The sequence below is a fragment of the Chionomys nivalis genome, chromosome 16 (assembly GCF_950005125.1).
Source record: "Chionomys nivalis chromosome 16, mChiNiv1.1, whole genome shotgun sequence".
Lineage (NCBI taxonomy): Eukaryota > Metazoa > Chordata > Mammalia > Rodentia > Cricetidae > Chionomys > Chionomys nivalis.
Genome location: NC_080101.1, coordinates 56,188,939 through 56,196,292, shown reverse-complemented (window position 1 = coordinate 56,196,292; position 7,354 = coordinate 56,188,939). Strand labels below are relative to the sequence as shown.

At 36.3% G+C, this 7,354-nt stretch overlaps 1 protein-coding gene across 3 annotated transcripts in view; it reads right to left on the bottom strand.

Moving 5' to 3' along the window:
• Zfhx4 (zinc finger homeobox 4) overlaps positions 1–7,354 on the bottom strand; it is a 187,640-nt gene that overhangs the window by 4,582 nt on the left and 175,704 nt on the right. The window lies entirely within an intron of this gene.

Genomic DNA, 7,354 nt, shown 5'->3' with positions numbered 1-7,354 from the left:
TGGCCCTACAATTAGCATGTTCACTAAAGTAATTAGCCTTCAAATAACCTGAAAACCCTCTGTCTACATAGAACACATTCACATAGACAGAAAAGGCTAATGACCTAAGTGAGTGGCAAGAGTAAGTGATCATCAAGTACCCAATAAAATCAAATAGCAGTGAAGACACAGCTGGATCAGTCCAGAGCTGAGCACAGAGAACCACAGTTTCATTGCTAGGGGTGGAACTTGAGTTATTCTTCACCTCCCCAACAGATGGACCAATGGAACCCCCAGTAAAACAGGCTTGCTGATAACATAGGAAACTGCTTGCCACCCATTTCAGAGGGAGAAATTGGAGCGCCGTAGGCAGTGTGCGGGTGTAGAGGATTGAAGTGCAGTGGACTTCACCTGGATCCTGGTTCTCGGTGAAATATAATAGCCGGTAACTAACTAACCAACTAAGCCATTTTTACCAGACAGAGAGTCTTCTGGGGAACTGAAGGAGAGCTAAAGGTTGGAAGGGGATTGTTCAAGTCTGTGCTTTTCCAGGCCGTGTTTTTAAAAGCAAATGTTAATTGCTGAAGGAATCTTCCGAATCTTAAAGGGAGCCTTGGTACTTTGTGCTTGAACTAAGAGACTTTGCCAAGTACTCAGGACAAGGAGTGTGTTGGTGCCTCTGTGACCTGAGAGAATCAATCCAGGATGAATAAAATGCGGTTAACAATGCATAGCTGCACAGGCAGTGATCGTACGATTCATCTTGTTGCTAGGGGTATATATAGTCTTGCCTTCAGACCAAATGCAATATGCAGCTGCTAAGAAGGAAGACAGACAAACGTACACAAGAAACTTCTCATGGCCATTCTCTAGTGAAAAGTAAACAGCTTCTTTGCTGGCATTTCACCATTCAATCATATACACTGGCTCTAATGCCAGGGATTCAATGAAACATGAATTAAAAATATTTTTAAATTGCATCATAATGAACCTATGTATATTTCTTTGCTCTGCCATTCTCCTTTAAATGAGACAACGTTAAAACTATTTGTATAGTATTTACATTGTATAATTTAAAATATACGGTTGGGGATTTCATAATTGAATGTCCTCATATGAGGGCATAGGGAATCTACGATTTTGGTATCTGTGCCTTAGTATGATTGATCTCCCTGATCCTTCTCACAACCATAGTGTTTCCGTCTCCATTATTCCTGGAAGCTTCTCATTTTGCCCTTCCCATACCCATCCTTTCTCGGATCTGACTGTGAACAGTTTTACAGTCATAATAATGTTTATCTCTAAGGACCCTCCATCCTGTTAAAAAGCAGCCTCCTAATAGCCTCGATGGTTAGGGAGAATACACACTGAACATTGCATTTTATAAATAAGATATGAAATACTTCACATCGCTAACCAGGAGGAGTATAAAGAGTTAGAGAAGAGGTCAGATTTTATACTTGCCATTCAAGGCTTGTAGTCTAGTGACCCTGAATCAATTCTTACATTTAAAATATTTGAAAATTCCTTGAAAATAACTGGTATCAGGTGATATCAAGTTGCCACATTCTAGTGAAGCCTCGTTCAATCAAAATGAATTTACAGTGAAAATGGATTAAGCTTTGTAGGGGCGGGATGGGAATGGGAGGGGAACCTCTCCTTTGCTGTTCCTTAATCCAGCCAGTTATAGGTTGGTAATGAAGTCCTACTCCCTTGACTTACTATGTGGTATCTGGCATCTTCATGTTCTTCTGAATTTCTTATTTATACAACTTTTGTTATAAATGAGAGAGCAATGAAGTCGTTATTAATGAAAAGGCTCTATTTCATACTAAATTATCTTTGTCTTATACTGGAAATCAAACCCAAGATTTAAACATGGCGGCCAAGAGCTGTACCAAGAGCTACATGCCCAGCTTTGGGTCATTTTTGATGTTTATTTCCCTTATAATATCCTGATTCCATGATATTCTCTGCTGTTCATCCCCAAACAGTCCATACCATGTTAACATCTAACTTTTGACATTTTCTTTTATATTATTCTGATTCTACAACCATCTTTGTTGTTCATCCCTCAACAGTCTATACTATGTTAACATCTAACTGTAAAATTTCAAACTTAATTTATTTAGGTGGTGACATGATTTAAGGTATTGTACTGGTACAATGATAAGACAGCAGTAGCCAGCTTACTTTCTCATTCACCAGCCGATCTTAGTTTGAGGTCTAATACAAGAGAGCATCCTCATGTTCAGTAACTGCAGTTCCTTCCACTTAGAAATTTCCCATCTTAACTCTTAGAAAATAACTGGGTTAGCCGGGCGGTGGTGGCGCACGCCTTTAATCCCAGCACTTGGGAGGCAGAGGCAGGCGGATCTCTGTGAGTTCGAGACCAGCCTGGTCTACAAGAGCTAGTTCCAGGACAGGCTCCAAAACCACAGAGAAACCCTGTCTCGAAAAACCAAAAAAAAAAAAAAAAAAAAAAAAGAAAAAGAAAGAAAAAAAAAAGAAAGAAAATAACTGGGTTGACTATGTCTCTCACACAAGAACACAAGAGCAATATTAGGGATCTAAGAGACATGAATAAGAGCACTTGTAGGGATGATCATAGATGGGTCATTAATTGTCAACCCCAGCTTTCCCACTAGATGGTATTCCCATGGTCCAATCTAGAGAGCATAATGAAATAAAGGATGTCTTAGAAAGCTGTTGGAGGAATCTTACTGGACCCAGTCAAAGATAGAAATGTGTTTTAAGAATTTAATATCTTAATAAATAAGATGACTCAACCAGTCATTCAGTAAAAATTTTAGAAAAAGCAGACACAATTCACAAAGGGCAAATTTCCCAGTAATTGATATGTCTGTTAAAAATTATAGTCAAAAGTTCAGTAGCAAAAATGCCAAAAACAACAGACATAGGAGGAAAACTGAATAACATTTATGATACAGAATAAATTGTGGTAGCCCCAAAACAAAACAAACCGGAGCTAGAATTCATGATATCCAGAATTTGAGGACTGTATTACATGTAGCCCCTGTGATAACAACAGATTCTTCCCTATTTTTCATCTACTGAAATTTTTTAGGAACTTGATTTGAGATTAAAAAGTTCACTCTGAAAAGTCTTATTTAATTATCATTTTTCTTTTGCTGAAATAATTGTCTATTACTTCTTGTTAACAATTCTTCCATAAGAAAATGTCTGCCTGGCTGAGAGATGGTGGAACACCTTAATCCCAACACTTGGGAGGCAAAGGCCAGCAGATCTCTGAGAGATCAAGGCCAGCCTGCTGTACAGAGTGAGTTCCAAGAAAACCTGTCTCAAAACAAACAAACAAAAACAAAACAGAAACAGAAAACCTGCTTCACAATGCACTTAAATGCAGTCTTTCTATTCAAAGAAAATTTCATTTTTGAAGTGATACTAAAAGTAATTAAGTACATGGGGCAAAAGTTAATTGTGTCAAAATTATTATGGTGTTAGTCTTACCTAGATTTACACCAAATATGCCAAAAAATTTAAAACAAGTGTGTGAAGAGTTTCTCTGTCAGGGGCTCAATGCTAGAGGGTTTGCCCATAATGCCTGAGGCCTTGGGTTCTATCTTTAATACTGCAAAATAAGTAACTAAAGAAAGTATTATTAAGAAAACGAGGCTGGTTAGTATTTCTAAAAACGAAAGAAATGTTTAAAATCAAACAGTGCTTAAAAGTGAAAAATAAGTTAAAAACAGAAAAATCAAGTAATTTTTCTAGCATTTTGAGCAAAGTGAAATCAATAGCCTGAAGGACAAATGCAAGTTTGAAGTTTTTCATATTTTTCAGGATATTATATAAATAATCATGTAACATTCTACTGCCATTTTCTCACTCTGCATTTCTTTACAACAGCAACACACTATAAAATGTGAAAAAGAAATTTAAACTAACAGTAATTGTCTTTTTATCTATCTATTTATCTATCTATATCTATCTACCTATTTATTGTTTTTCGAATCGGGGCTTCTCTGTAGCTTTTGAGACTGTCTTGGAACTAACTCTTATAGACCAGGGTGGCCTCGAACTCACAGAGATTCCTGTGAATCTCACCTGTCTCCAATAATTTATCTTTTAAAAAATGAACAGCAGTGCTTTTACTGGCATAGCACTGTGAATACATTAGGTGTTGCCCTTACGTCAGAAGAACTATGAATTAAAAAAAATAACTTGAAAGTAAAGGAAATTCTATGATTATTGGGAAATAACAGTTCCCCTCCACAGAAACTAAAAGAAAATAAATTTTGAAAGTTAGAGGTGGATAAATAGAACTTACAACATATTTGCAACAGACATTGGAGGTGCAGCCTTTGGACAAAGTCATTCATTTATCAAATGGCTCATACTCACTGGAGAAGGTTTTAGTATTTCAAAATCTTCAAAGCCATCTTCAAAGGGATGTGACATTTAAAATGAATTTGTTTTTCCATAACCAAATCTTGTTAAGATGGATCCAAGATAACAACAATGCCATATTTCCCCAGAATAGCTATTTAGTTAATAAAGTGTAGCAGGAGCCTGTACATTTATAAAACATAGAGACATAACTATTCATCTGTTGGTGAACATGTAGGCTGATTCTATACCTAAGCCACTGGGTCTGTTGGCGACATATGCAGAAGAGGTATAGGTAGGTCACAGAGTGAATCAACTCTTAGGTTTCTGATAGTCCTCCACACTGATGTCCATATTGTCTGCACTCATGGGCATTCCTACTAGCAGTGTAAATAAGCTACCTTCTCGCCCGTATCTGTATAAACGTGTTCGTCTCTGGTCATTCTCATTAGCCATATTGTTTAGGATTGCCATTCTGGCTGAGGTGAGATGCATTTCCATGCAGTTTTGATTTGAAAGATGAAAGAGTAGAGAAAATGTGGCATATATACATATTGAGTTTCATTCAGCCCTAAGAAGTATAAAATTAAGACTCTACCTGAAAAGTGAAAGTAACTGAGGTCATCATATTAAGCAAAACAAGCTAGACTCAGAAAGACAAATATTCTGGTTTTATCTTCATTAGTAGGTTCTAGATTTTATGTAGAGCCACAGGACCAAGTATGTATACTGATATGTACGTATATGTGTCTGCATAATAAGAAAGCATATGGGAGACTAGTGGAAAGGAGACAGGGAAGAAAGGAGGGCTTCTGGGGGGGGGGGATGAATATGTTCAATGTGCATGATATACTTGAATAACTTGTCATTATGAGACCCAGCACCACATGCAATGAATATGCCAATAAAATGATTACAGAAAATTAAACACAGACACACTTTACTTGGGAAGAATTTTCATTTGTTATTATTTGCTGGGATGTCCACATTTCACCACGAAACAGAGGTATGCACTTGATGAGAAAAAATACAATAGGAAGAAAATGGGCAAGTGGATAAATGGCCGGCCTTACTCCACGAGGTGTTTAAAGCATTCTGTGTTCCACACAAGAGAAATAAATCTAATCTACAGAATATGGAGACCGGAGGTGTAGAGCTCAGGTTACCAGATGGAGCTCTGCTGATTACTATGATGCTACTGTTCAGAATCCCTCACAAACTGAAGACTACTTCAAGAGAAATTGCAGATTCTAGTAGGCAGCAACATTTGTGGAACTTTGATCTTTACAACACTTCCTGGTTGGTTTTTGTCCACAGTTTAATAAAGCAAGAGATGAGGTGGTGAGTTCCTGGGTACCTGAAGGTTTTAACTGCATTAGCCACAGAGGACCTGTCCCCAACATCTACCTGGGAATCTCGGTATTTATAAATATATTTCAGAGGAGGATATAAATTTTGTTATGGTAGAGTTGCATGAAAAAATAGTTCAATTTCATAAATGTCTCTTTCCTTCTTCCTTCCTTTCCTATGAGCCTCTGGGTTCATATGAACTTAGTAGTATCACATATTTTGGCAGAACATTCTTGTGTCCCAGAAAAGGTCTCTGACCCAGTGGAGAGGGAAAAAAAGTGCTGATGAAAATTTAAAAAAGCTGATGGCACAATCACTGAAAGTCAAAATCAATATATAAAATAAGAAATAGATCTTTCAATTGTTTTGACCATATTAGCTTTTTAAAAAAAACTCTATTTAACTGCTCAGCTATGGATTTCTACATCAGACACATTAAAAATCACCATGCCACCAACACAAAATAGAACTACAGAGTAACCAAATGTGCCATCATAGCTCTAATATTTAAGGTCCCAAGTGTATCCAGATAATTAATCAGGAAATAACTTTGGTAAAAAGAAGAGTTCCTGTGTAGCTAAGGGAAGGCACATTGAAGATACTCCTCTGGTACCACACAACTTCTACCTGAAGTCAACAAGCATTCCAGATGGGGAACGAACCAGGCAGCAATGTTGAAAAGAATACTGGATGTTAAGTTAGAAGTGAGAATAAAGACAACTTAAGATCCCAGTGGCAACTGAGTTTTTGTTAGAGAAGGATTGTATTAGCAGACTTTAAAATTCAAATAAATTATAAAATTCTAATTTATAAAAATGAGAATGGGTTTTTCTGACATTCATTTTAAACTTTGCAGATACATAAAATGAGCAAGTGATAGATCTAAAGAATACTTTTAAAAATAATTTTAGAAAAAATAACACTGACAAATTTAAATGTAAATCAAATTACAAAAGAGCTATACCTTTATATTTTAGTGATGGTGTATAAGTAGTATTGAATATTAGTTATCTGACTGCCTGATTTACTATATTCAAAAAAAAAAAACCTACACAAATTCTATTATTGTGAACATGAAACTGGATTCAGTATTTGAGGCTACCTCAAGAAGTTCTACCATTTTGTAATGCCTTGACTGTAAAGCTGGCTGAGGGAATGGAGGAGAGAAAGATACTGAGTCATGGAGATTTCTTAAGCTGCAAATTCCCTGAAATAAGAGCAGCAATGGTGGCTACCAGCATCAGATTTCATAAGAAGCTAACCTGCAAATGAACACGTAAGTCAGGTTTTTAGTCACTGAAATCTCAATATGAGCTTTATTGTTTGGGAGGTGCAATGTGAGTAGATTTCTGTGACACAAGAACCCTTAATTTTGAACCTCAGGGGCAGGAAAATAAACAAAAGGGAAAGACAAAAACAGAAAATAAAAAATACAAAAAAAAAAGCAAAAAAAAAATGTCCCTTGGAAAAGAAAATACCAGTGAGTGCATATTTTAGTGTCTTACCTTTTTAATATGCAAACAACACAAAGCCATATAGTAGTATTGAAATTAACAAGTTAATATGTCTAAGAGGTGACTGTGTAATGGCAAAAATAATCCATTTCTACGAACAGCTGTGATATAGCTATACTTAATTTTCCAATGTTTGTTCA